Below are 13,488 nucleotides of genomic sequence, written 5' to 3'. Positions count from 1 at the left end.
TGTTGAGGGAATATTTGCGACACAAAAATTGCTGCTGATGATAAGCAGGGCCCCACAAGGCAGTAGTTATGGACTCCTTGTGGCCAGTGCACTGTTGTGCTTTCTCTTACAAAATAATAATTTATCTTACAATGATGAGCCCACCTGTCTATAGTTACTATCCTGAGGAGAGAAACTGTTGGGCTGCTTCTTGTGCCTCTGAATGACTACATGTTACTATCCAAGGTACCCAGATGCATAAATTTGTCTATGTGTGGGTTGTGAGGGTTTTTATTTATTTATTTTTTAAGAATGGCAGCACTGATATATTATACAGTGTATGTGTTACATATGTTTCTTCATATCATCTGGCAGAACAAAAGGCAGAAAAGATCGTTGGGCTAAATGAAAAATGTTGTCAATGTTTTAAGAGTAGTGTTTCTCTGGTTCTGCTGTTAGACCCTTAGCGCTATCTGCTTTATGTTCCAGTTTGCATCATTGGAGCTGGTGGTGGAGAGCCATGCGGTGTCTAAATTGTATGTAAGTTGGACACTGAAATGATAAAAAAAAACAATTAATGAATAAATATATATCAGATTTTTTTTAAACTCCTTAAAAATGGCTATTGGCCATGAAAATCCAGTATCACTGATTATTTTAATCAGGATTTTGTTCTTATCTTTGAATAAAACTCTAATGTTCTGCTTGATTACTATCTCAGGAGAATTCTGGATTCTTACTCCTCACTTAAGCTTATTGTTGTCAGTTGAGATGAAGTAAGCTGTATGGTGTTGTTGCGTCCTCCTCGTCGGTGTTGCTGTATTACTGGATTCATTCTTAGACGTTCATGACCTCTTTCTGTACATTTACTGACTGAGTTTCACCTTTAATAGTTGAGGTGTGTGTGTGTGTGTCTGCTTCTGTAATGTGCAGTAACACCCCCCAAGCATTAGAGCTTGTCAGACGGTGCTGACCTACATAGTCACTGTTGAGTCATGGATGCAGAGGTTGGTTTTGACAACCTTGCATAGTTTTGGTTGGCAAGAAATTGTTGCCCATTCTGGGTGGCTGTCAGTGTGCTGTGTAAGGGAGTAATGAAATCTGTTAAACTTGTTACAGAGGCAGTCAGAAATTACATCATCATCATTTCCATCATCCTTTGTTTGCCTACACATATTATATAACAGAGTTAGCAGTGAGTGATGACAATCAAAAGATTTTAGCTAAGACAAACAACTGTTCATTTAGTATGCAAGTTATATTTATTATATTGCAATCGTTTGCAATTCCACTGCACCCCTTCAAGTTTCAATGATAGGAAATATAATATTCTCTGTTGTTTGGTGGGATATAGGAAGTCCTAAAGCACAAACACTGCAAAACCATAATATAGATGACCATCACTGCAAATATTTCCCTTTATTTATAAACTCTATAGGCAACGTTGAGTAGTAGCATATCTGCAATATTGTTATCTACGAGTACATTGTTCTCTTGATCGTACTTGGGTAATTATAACTGAGTGAAATAATGCCAGTGTTGCAAATTCTTTAAAATTGAAACAGAGCCTGGTCAAAGAATTTACAGTACATGGTTCCAGAAACTGAAAAACGTCTGGCATAAACTCATTTGCAAAATTTAAAATGTGATTTTCATTAACCAGAGAATATGTCTGGAATTTTGTTTCAGGGAAATTGGTGTGAGAGCTTAAAGGGGGCTCAGTGTGCATTGATCCTTTACGTTATCTGAGAGACTGTGATTTTGGAGTACAAACTGCCTAGAATAGCCCAACAGTTTGATGTACAGCACAGTACAGGAGGTCATCTTGTTATTCTACCAGAACTTGTTGCAGAGTTGAAAGTTTTAATTGAGGCTACTTTCTTTGTGAGTTGAGATTGGAAAACTTGAAGCACAAACCTCAAATTAGACCGTGCAGATGGATCACATATATTATTCCTGCTTTAACCAACTGAAATGAATGACCCCTAATACATCTCCTGGGAAATGGCGAAGAACAGATTATCAGTATCCCTGCCTGGGACACCTGAGGCCCAATGTGAAATCATATCTATGAAAACACACAGGTGTGGTTCATCTTGTGTAAGGAGACAGTTCTTGATTGGTATAGATTACATATTGCTTAATGCGTATCAGGATAGTGAAAGTGTATGTTTTTGAGGCATTTAAGTATAAGACAGTCAGTCAGTGCTATTTAGTGGCCATTAAAGCATGGTAATATTCTTTAAATGCTACGTGTGCATGTGTTCCTGTCTAGCTATCTTTGTGAGGACCGAAATCTGCATTCTACTATACTTGTGAGAATCAACAGTCACTCACCGGTCCTCACAAGTTTGAAGGCATTTTTGAGGCTCAAAATGTGGTTTTAGAGTCAGGCTTACAATTAGGTTATAGTTAGGTTTAGGGTAAGGGTTAGGGATAGGCATTCATTTTTGATGGTTAGGGTAAGGGGCTAGGGAAAGCATTATGTCAATGAAGGTCCTCACTAAGACAGCTGAATGAGCTTGTGTGTGTACCTCCAGTAGCTGTACAAAAATTGAGCCTGTTATGCCCACATACATTGATCCTTGGCCTTGTAACCTTTTGATATTCTTTCATAAATAATTTCTTATTTACAGTAAAATCTGATTTGAGTATTAGTAGTATTTTGATAAAAACCTGAGGTCTGGCCACATCATCCTTTATGGTGAACTGACTCTCATACACACACACACACACACACACACACACACACACACACACACACACACACACACACACACAGAGCTATATATATGTGTGCATCTTCTTTAATCTAGTTACTATAGTATATCTATGCTGTGTTTTATTGATGTATTTAGTATTTGATTTACTGCTTAAAATCTTGATTGAACTTAATGTTAACAAGACCTCTGACAGTCACTAGATTTCACTGAAAAGAGCAGCTGGCAGGTTTTTTTTCCCAGCTTCTATCTACAGACTTTAATTTCTGAGGAGAGTGATGCATGTTGGTCACATGTGAGTCTAATCTTAAATCATGGACAGAAAAGTTATGAAAAGAAAAATGATGAGAAAGATTAAAGAATTATTATTTTAGTACTTTTGAAACAAATTTTAATTTCACAGTCAGTGAGCATTTGGATAATGGCAAAACAGATATGAATTACAATTATATTTTATTCTGACGGAAAGAAATTAAATGTTCTTTCTTATTTTACAAAAGTTCATTTATTGTTATTTGGAATTTATTTATTGTTTTGTGTGTGTGCGTGTGCACCAGAGTACATGTGTATGTGGGAGTAGAAATGGGATCGGTGTACAGAAGCAGATGTTTTCTCAGGGGGTGTGTGGCACTCTCAGCAGTGTTTGGAATGGGATACACGCTGTGCTCACTGTAATTGGTGCATGTGTTAAAGCCAAACCTTCCTAAGGTCCCTTGTGAAGTTTGTTATCCTGCTTCCCCACCTTCTTCCCAGTGGATTGGAATCCAGGTCGTTGCACTGCAGACACTGAAACTTGCACATACTGGCTGAAGGAAAAACAAGAAGGCAGATTATACTGAAAGGCACTGATATTCCCAAAGCAGTTGTTTGTTTTGAATTCACCATATATCTTCTCTATGTGCTGATCGCATCACTGTTGGATTTTTTTTTAAACCCATTATTTAAATGATCTAGTAACAGTTTCATGAACAATTTATATACTGAAGTGTTTCTGTCCTCCTCTCCTTCATCTTTCTTTTGATTAGCTGCAACTATCTCTTCCTGACCCAATCTTGCCCCTCTCTGCTGCCACAGCAGCGCTGGTTGATGCCTCACAATGTCTGAAACAGTTTAATTGGATAGATAATCATTCTGACCAGACTATTCAGCTTTCCCATGAAGGTTTTCTTAAGTTTTTAGGTACTGTGTAAGTGAAAAAGATTAAGCTTTTTACATGATAAGCTGTGTTTTTGAAATGATCCCACACTTTTTGAGTTTGTTCTCATTATAATTACTTGCCTATTATCAAATAATACCAGGACCTGCTGTGTCTGTGAGTTTTGGCTTTTTCTTCTTTGGTCAATTGCTTTCAGAATGGAACAATCAACCAAGGAGCCAAGGAGATTGACTTGTGTTTGCATGGCTGTGACTACAACCCTACTTTCTACATCTGAAATATTTTCTCTTAGCAATTGCAGTTTGGACTCTGAGACCTTCACAATAGACTTGTACACCAGACTGCTGGCTCTCTAAACAATAATTATATGCACGATTATTTGAAAAATAAACTGCTTGTGCAACAGAAAAGTGAGTTTTTAGCAGTCGTCACCTTTCCCTTAGCCATCCATAAATTTTCTTTATAAGCTGAGGCTGCAGTATATTTATTACTAAATAGAGACTGTTGACAATATTGTCATAGTCTTATTTTTAATAAGCTTTGAATTTTTCTAATTATCGTGGTTATCATCAGTATGAGTGTATGTCCCTTTCAGATGCCTTCAGATATTATATGATTTCACAAATGTGATGACTTTCTTTAGAAATCATTTTGTTATTTTAAAAACAGATATTACAGTAGAGCAGTGGTTGGCACCATCAAATCCACCTGCCGGCTGACGTCTTTCTATGTTGAATACTCTGTGGAAGTTCTTCCACAGTCCAAGGACATGGTTATTAGGATAATTGGTGATTCTAAATATGCCATAAGTGTTAACATTTGTCAGTCTTTATGCTTTAGCCCTGCAATAGCCCTGGTGACCTGTCCAGGATGTACCCTGCTTCTCACCCAATGACAGCTGGAATAGGCTGTCGCCAGACAAGAGGCTATTTTCAGAGTATTGCCACTACTGATTAGGGATGCAGTCGATAAGATCCCTCTTACTTGGAAAAACTGAGGTTTTTGTCAGAGCCAAGATAAAATCCCCAATATCATAATAAATTGTATGTGTAACTAGGGCTGGGCGATATGACCCAAAATTCATATCTCAATATTTTTTACCTGGACGGCGATATAAGATATATATCTCAATATTTTTTAAGCCATTTTAAGCCATAAAGTAAGAACCAAAAGAGAGTTCTTAGTCAAAGCTGTGTCCCAGATGTCACACAGGCACTTTTATTAACATAGAGCATAGATGTACATAAAATTTACTCAAAAATAAATTATGAGCATTTATTAAATAATAATGTTGCATAAATAAAAGAAAACATGTTGTTTTTGTGCATAACAAAAAGCTCACAATTGTGCAGTCAAAATGTAAACTAAAAGACGCAGAGCATAGTAACAAAGACAGATTTCACAGCTGCTCTGTTCCCAACTTCTACTGTGTGACTAACAGCATTGAGTTTGAAATCCTCTTCGTAACCATGTCTCTTAACAGGTGCCATTTATGGTCCTTATATACAGTAGGGTAATATTACGTTGAAGCACAGTACGTATCACTCCGCGAGGCTCCTCGGTCGCCGTAATGCTCTGACAATCCATCAACCGGTGCAGCACCGTAGCTTACCAAAGTCGTACTAAAACATTTTTTGACAGATTGCTGAGCGCTGTGTACCACATAAAATCGGTTCGCGGCCATCAAGCACAACCAGAATTCATACATAAGGCGCGCTGTCAACTTTTGAGAAAATGAAAGGATTTTAGGCTGTGCAGCACCTCTGGGCTGCATGGCGTTAGCGTGGTTAGCTCGTTAGCGTGGTTAGCTAGCTAACACGTTGACGGCGTCCAGCCCCACGCACGGGGCGATGCGCAGTAACTCGTTAACGGAGATTTGCCGTGTCCATCTTGTCGCTTCCTGCAGGTGAAGCGATGGGGGAGGAGGGGGATTTGTGTTCAGTGAAGGAGGGGCGAGGCCGAGTAATGTTGCGTAAAGACAAAAGTGGACGAAAGAGAGGCAAACTTGCGGCTCCACAAGTATAGTTATAACGTAACATAGACTATATCGATATAAAGGATATTGTCACATCTTATATCTCGTATAAAAAATATATCGATATTTTTTTAAAAACTCGATATATCGCCCAGCTCTATGTGTAACTATTTTTGTTAGTTTCCTGCACCCAAATAATAGACATTTTTGTTTATCGTGACTAGAAATAAGTATCAAATGCTTTACTGTCAAATAACGTAACAAAGACTCATTTAAAGACTGCCTTTATTCTCTGCACCCTTTCTGAGCCAGAGAAAAACACTAACTCAAGCGTGCCAACGCTCCACTAATTTAGCTCCAAGCCATTGTTTTGCAGAGTACAACTGTCAGAAAATATGTCAGCAAGGATTTGATGTTAACTGATGAATTGATAATTTTAAAGTTTTAATATTCAAAGTTATTAATTCTCATAATGACTGTTTATAATACATGTGAACTGCTGTTCTTAACATAACAGTAACAACATTTCTGTAAGAATAATGAGTGGATAAAGGCTGGGTTTCATAAAGGGCACCAATGAACATTGATACAAAGAGTGCAATAACAAAAGACAAATGTTTTTTGTTTTGTTTTTTTAAAGAGAGACCACAAAGTGAATATAAATGAAAAAAGGAAGCTATATCTGGAGGCTAACTGTAAATGTGCAGCAATGTGATCTCATAAGTTTCTGAGAAATGGCAAATGATTTCCAGCATTTGTCTTGAAAAAACAGTTAGGAAAGCAGTACTGTGGTTATATAAAGTGTGACATGAGACAAGCTGTGGAGGTCTTCTCATTTTGTTCTGGCAGTGTTAACGATCACCAAGATATTTTTCCTAACAACTTCTGATATTCCATAGAAGAGTTATAATTTAATGCCCTTATTCCTAATGATTTTCAGTAAAGCTCTGGCAGTTGGCCGGTCATGACACTTGCTCTGTGCTTGCCAGATTACAGACAAGATACACCCTGTAAATGGGAGAATATTTTTAGAAAGATGAAAAGAATTAATTTAAAACGGTGCCTTCAAGTTAAAATTACCTTCAGGAAAGAAGATTACTGAGAAACATGGGCAAAATGTTATCCATCCATCCATCCATCCATCAATTCTGCGGGGGGGCTATCCCAACTGTCTTAGGCTACGTTCACACTGCAGGTCTTAATGCTCAATTCCGATTTTTTTTGTCTGCTTGTTCACACTACAAATAAAATGCGACAGCAAACGTGCTCTAGTGTGAACCCTCAAAGCGGCCCGCATGCGCAAAAGAAGACGTCACACACAACGCGCTCTGTTTAGACCCAGAGCAAACAATATTGTTTGACTGACGGCCCTTAATATAAAGACTTCTGACTTTATGTTTCCCAGTTTTTGTTTTAAGTTATTTTTTTATTTACATAATAATGTAAATAACCTAATAATTATCCTTATTGCTGTTTTAGAGGAGCGGTGCTTCAAAGGATAGTTGCAGATTTCTGTCAGAATCTGCAGATTATACAGTATAAATAAAATGTTCACGTTTCTCCAACGTTGTCTTCCCAACAGTTTCACTGACATCTACACGGGATGGCCAGGAAGCGTTCGCGATGTCTTCTCGGGGGCTTCTCCGGCGCTGATAATTGGCGTCTGTCTTGTGTCAGTGACGTAAAAGACGGATTTAATGCAACATGACCATTCAAACAGCAGTCGCTTTCTAAAACATCGGATATGTATCGGATTCAGTACTACATACGAAAGTGACCCAGATCGGATTTGAAAATATCGGATTTGTGCCGTTCACACTGTCATAGCATGATCGGATTTGGGTCGCATAGGGTCAAAAAAGTCGGATTGATGCACTTTCGCCTGCAGTGTGAACGTAGCCTTAGTGCGAGAGGTGGGGTACACCCTGGACAGGTTGCCAGTCTGTCGCAGTAACACATAGAGACAGACAACCATTCGCAAGAACATGTAAACTCCAAAACGAAAAACCCTGGCCTGATAATGGAATTGAACTCAGGACCTTGTTGCTGTGAGGCAGCAGTGCTCAGCAAAATTAAAAATTATTATAATTTATTTTTTTTTTTTACTACATAAAAATAGAGAGTTTAAAAAGGATCATCTATTACTTGTAGCCTCATGTGAAACATTGTCTTGCTGTGGTTTTCAGTCATATCACACTGAACTACAGCAACTGTAAGTGTCTATTGTATCAAATAAATATTTCAAGCTTCAACATGATAAGGCCCTCTTCCTCTGTGTCGCCTCTCCAAGGCAGCTCTTTGATAACAGATTCCTCTCTGCTGAGAGACGTCATGATCTGTCTTTGACCCAAAAGCATCATCCAGACTGCAGTTTCACACGCTGCGGACGGCTGTCATATGAAGTTCAAAAAAACACATCTGAAGCATGCAATATTTATTGCAATATCCACAGAGGGGCTTCCAAAGACACAACTGTTGCAAATAGCACTTACGCTTTCACAATAGCCCTAAGCCATTTCTAACAGACATTGTTATACCCAACTGAGTGCCCTTGTCTCACTGGTTTAAAGGGATAGAGCTACAGTAGAAATATGACACATGTACTTCCAAGCATCAACAATAAAAGTAAAGTTTAGATCACAATTTGATAATGGATGGCTCTTTATTTATGCTTCTGTGCCAATTTACTAGTGGTGTGACAAGTAACGGTTTCCTTCATAAGCCCTTGGCTAAAATTACTTGAAGATCAGCTTTTTAGTTTATAGTAACCATTTTTGATATAAAAAAAAAATCACAGCTGATTTTTGTGGAAGGGGAGATAAGACAAAAAGGAGGGTCGTAAACAGGCAGGTAAAAATGTGTAAAGTAATGGTTAGAATGCAATAGCGTGAATCCAAGGCTATTTTAGATAAAGTTAGACAGGTAGCACATGTAATGAGGGGATAATGACTAGTGTGACTGGTGTGAAGTTCAAATATTAATTAGGCACTTTTAGTTGACATTTGTCGTTGTAACTTGCTTTGATATAATGCTGATAAGGATTGAAGTGTCAGCAGTTGTTAAGTTCAAAGTATACCCTTGTTATCATGTCAGTTTAATTGTCATTTGCAGCCTGAACAGTGAATACAAGAGTTATAGCAATGGGCAACTAAAATAATAGAATAAATTTAATTAACTGAGCAAGAGAGATATGATAATATGATATGATAAAATAATTAGTGAAGGATCTGAATTAAAAAAAAAAGTGATCTTAAATACATTTTTAGATGTTTTTACAACCTCATTGGGTATACAGAGATAAATCTCACCAAATCTTTCAAAGTCAAAGAAGCAAAAAAAGGGGGAAGGAGGATCAGAGCTTTTCAGTAGTGTCAGCTTGCAGTTAAACTACTGCAAACATCATAGTAAAATGTTTTTGGAATAGCTAGAGTGACAAAGAGACTCATAAAACCCCAGTGAATTGGAGATTTTGGAGCTTGTTAATTTCCCCTAGAAGTGAGAAACTTACAAATGAGCTTCTGGTGGCCAAGCCTGTGTCCATGGGGCTTAGTTGGGCCCAGCCCCAAAAAATAACATGGATCCTCAGTTTGTGGGCCCACCACCAGTGGGGACAAGTGGGTCAGGTGTAGTACTAGCTGGGCGGTAGGCAGGGGCTTGGACAAGTGGAACCTCAGCATCGTAGACTGGGTTTTGGGACATCGAATGTCACCTTGCTGGTGGGGAGGAAACTAGAGCTAGTGTAGGAGATGGACTGTTATTGACTAGATACAGTAAGGCTCACCTCCAAATGTTGCAAGGGTTCTGGAGTGGAGCATGGTGAGAGCAGTATGGCAGTTTTTTCAAAAAAGTGAGAGGGTCGTCACTGTGAAACTTCAAGTTGTGGACGGTAGGGTTCAGATTGCTGTCTGTGCATGTGTGCTAAATGGCAGTTTAAAATACTCAGTGTTCCTGGATTCGATGGGTGGACTCTGGGAAGGGGTTTTGCCTTGGGACTCCATAGTTTTCCCAGAAAACTTGAACGCTCATTTGGGCAATGCTGTAGACACCCTGTAACTGAGAGAAAAAACAGTCGTGTTTTGTTGGTTGACTTCTGTGCTAGACATAGACTGACCTGAATCAAACCATGTTCAAGTACAAGGTGGCTCTCATGTACTTGTTACCAGACCACAAGTCAATAATTGATTTTATGGTATTATCTGAGTCGATTCTGTAATTCCTTGGACCCTCGATGGAAAATAGGAGCAGAGCTGTAGAGCTGCAACGATAGATATATCTTGATAGAAAATAAACTCTACAAGTCTTTGTTTTTCCCTTTATAAGGAATATCTAGTATGGTGACGTTAAGTGCTAAGGTAGTTGATGTGTCTCAAATAAGCTCTAGATGCATAAAACAAAAAGACCAATGCTACAATAATTGGCACATCTCAGAACAATAGCTCCAGTGCTTTTTTTGTTTACTAATTATATGAATCCTAGAAGGATTATTACACAGCTGTCCTGAATTATTTTCATCTGGCTTTGTACTTTTTGTAGGGGGTGGGGGACATGGCACTGTGCCATAACTTCACCTACAAGTGTTTTAACATCAGTTGGATGGCTTGCTTAAAACCAGCCTTCAGGAAATGTAGCTGTGGGGGGAAAAAAAGAACAGTTGCCATGGTGACGCAGTGGCAGATGGGTCAGGAGAGCTGGATTTTGGTTTCTATGGGCCACAAGACTTCAGATGGGGTGTGGAGTGGCTAGAGCTGTAATGGGTGTTGTTAGGTATGTTGACAAACCTGCTGATAGGCCTCAGTACTAAAAGTAGGCGTGGGACTTACTCTACAGCACCTTTTATCTCATTAATCTTTTGGAAAGGATATTTCAGAACAGGGACAAGGTTTGCATGGAGTCAGCACTGATTCAACATACTTTTCCTGCAGATGGGTGTCTTTAATTGTTGCAACTAATTTCTAATGCAAACAGGAATTGCATACGAAGATGTGCATTCAAATGAAATATTCAAGACTTGTAATGAAATATTCTGTCAGTTTGGAGTTTCTATCGGTGACTCTGCCAATAGAAATGCTTTCAAGAAGAGAGGCCGGCTGCTTTAATGAGCCTCTGGGCAACCACAGCCCTCTAAACTCTGCCTATTTGTTTAGTTGCCTTTTTTTTTTCTCTGCTGTGGACTTTCATAGCAGGATGATAGACCAGATATTGAATTAATAGGTTGTTGAAATTCTGTGTGTCCCTTTTCTGTCCTGACGGCATGCAGGAAGATCATCATCTTTTTTTTTTTCTTTTTTTTTTTTTTACCAGATTCTCTGTCTTGATCTGTACTTCTGATATGCGCAGTAGCAAAGATAATCATGTCTTGGGGGCATATAATGTATTGCATTTTATCTCTAAAACACATTTTCAATTAATAGGGAGATGGGAAATTGATACTCCATCAAATTTGATTAAAAAAAAAAACAAGCAACAATGTTCTTCTGTTTTTTTTTAATCCACATTGCTTAATTAGAGACACACTGGATATATTAATTATGCCAAGAGGAAAGGAACTGGGATGTTAAATTAAATCACAATGCAATGGCTCATCTACAAAAAACAAGCGCCCTTTTCAAGGTTTGAAATGTAATCACAAGAGTTCAAAGAGAAGTTGAATTACAGTGGCCTTGATTGTATCTGGAGGTGAAACTGCAGAGAGGAAGAGCAGCTTTTTCTACTCTTGGGATATCCTTATCAATGTTGGCTATAAAACATTACCCATTAAGAAACTACTTAAGTCCGCCTAGTAAAGAAACACACAGTAAAGAATTTATTCTACAAAGCAGATAAACTTTTGATATATATTAAGTAATCAAAACTCGTTGTTAAACATCTATTGGTAGTATTTTACATTCCCTTTAGAACAATTACGTTTAGTAAATTACCTCCTAATCACCAATTTTCTTGCATTGACCTTGATGAAAGTTGTTTTACTTTGCAAGTTCTTTGTTAAAATATGGACATTTTTTCAGTGCCACACAAGACAAATGATGTTGCCTCTAGCTTTGTCTTTTAAAAAATAAAACGAATGAAGAAATAAATAGGAAAAAAATACGTAAATAATTACAGATTTAACTTGATATATAGTCTAGAATTTTTATTCAGGGACAGCAGACAATCTTCACTTGGTAAGGACAGGAATTGCATAGCTGATAAGTGAACAGTTGCATATAAGATACTGGCTGGTATGTGGTAGTAGGTAAGGCATGAGACAGGTGAGACAACTTTCACAATGGTGTCTGTCTCTGTGGAGCTACAGTTGCTTCTGACAGTCTGTGTTGAAGATTTGTGTTGTTGCACACTGGCACACTGAACCAGAAGTGTTTATTCAGAACAATTCAAGCCTAGGATTTTTTATTTTTATTTTTGGCAAACATGGGTCAAAAAGTCAGCGAAAGAGACAAGGAAAAAGCCAATGCCCTGGATAATAAAGTAGATATAAATCTGCTGTGCAATATAAAGCGCCTTGAGGCGACTGTTGTTGTGATTTGGCGCTATATAAATAAAATTGAATTGAATTGACAAGACGTACCTTTTGTGAACTATAATGAATTAATAAACCCTGAATGATTATTTAAAGCCACATGTTACGTAGTTCCTCTTTATTTGTTCTGCATTACATTAATTTTGAATTTCAACTGTGTTGAAATAAAAATTGATAAAAAAAAATGTGTATTAGACAATTACAGCGATGTTGTCTGCATTTGAGTCCAACCTAACCCTCTTTAAGGTCTGCTAAAAATTCATGTATGAAGGAAAACCTCTGTGTCTGGGTTGAATTGTGAAAAGCATAAAACCTGGCTTACAAGTTCGAGGAGATGGGTAATTAGGTCGGGCCACCTAAACATCAGTGAAACACTTGAAAAGTGTTTTGCTTGAAGTTCTCTGGTCTAATTTATCTAAGGACAAAGATGCAAACACGTACATGTTTGAATCTGTAATACAATAATATTATTTAAGCAACATAGGCCCTAATAAGTCATTGCAGAAAAGAACCCGATCGTGTATATATAGTGTAATGTAATTGGCTTGTCTGCATGCACAGAATGAAATTAAGGTTACTTACATTGGCTGTTTAGTGATTACAGATGATTTATTGGGACTATTTAATAAGTAAACTAAAACAATAACTAATGTACAGAACATCCTACTTTTTCATCCCAAGAACATTGAAAGTTATTACAGAAACTGTTTTTAAAAGCTGATGAAAGAAAAATGTTCAGCTGTAACACTCTTTCCTACTTCAGTATTAATTATATTTGTAATATTTTTTTCACTATTGGTCTATCTACAAAAGGTTTCTATGACATAGGAATAGCTCAGAGTATAAAAATCACTCATCAGTGTCATTGTGTCAGTGTATAGCATCGCTGGGATTTCATATGTTGCAATAGCTATTTCACAGTGAGTGTATGTTTGCTATATTTATTTGTGGACTTAGAGCCTCCGTTGTGATTTCTCCTGTCTTTTACCTTTAACTGCTTCTCTCCAATATTCAAGCCCTCCATCTTGGCCTTAATAGGATCAGTGATGTAACACTTGTACCTTAGAATCCTACGTGTCTGGAAAATTGATAGTTCTGAGGTGCAGTGTGTTCCATGATGCTTTTACCAGTTAACAAATAT

The 13,488-nt window shown here is 37.7% G+C and overlaps 1 long non-coding RNA gene across 2 annotated transcripts in view; it reads left to right on the top strand.

Moving 5' to 3' along the window:
- LOC146526000 (uncharacterized) overlaps window positions 1-13,488 on the top strand; it is a 34,393-nt gene that overhangs the window by 3,929 nt on the left and 16,976 nt on the right. The gene's annotated exons all lie outside the window — the stretch shown is intronic.

The sequence above is a fragment of the Neolamprologus multifasciatus genome, chromosome 1 (assembly GCF_963576455.1).
Source record: "Neolamprologus multifasciatus chromosome 1, fNeoMul1.2, whole genome shotgun sequence".
Taxonomy (NCBI): Eukaryota; Metazoa; Chordata; class Actinopteri; order Cichliformes; family Cichlidae; genus Neolamprologus; species Neolamprologus multifasciatus.
Note: the sequence above shows the minus strand (reverse complement) of the source record. Positions and strands in the feature narration are given on the sequence as shown.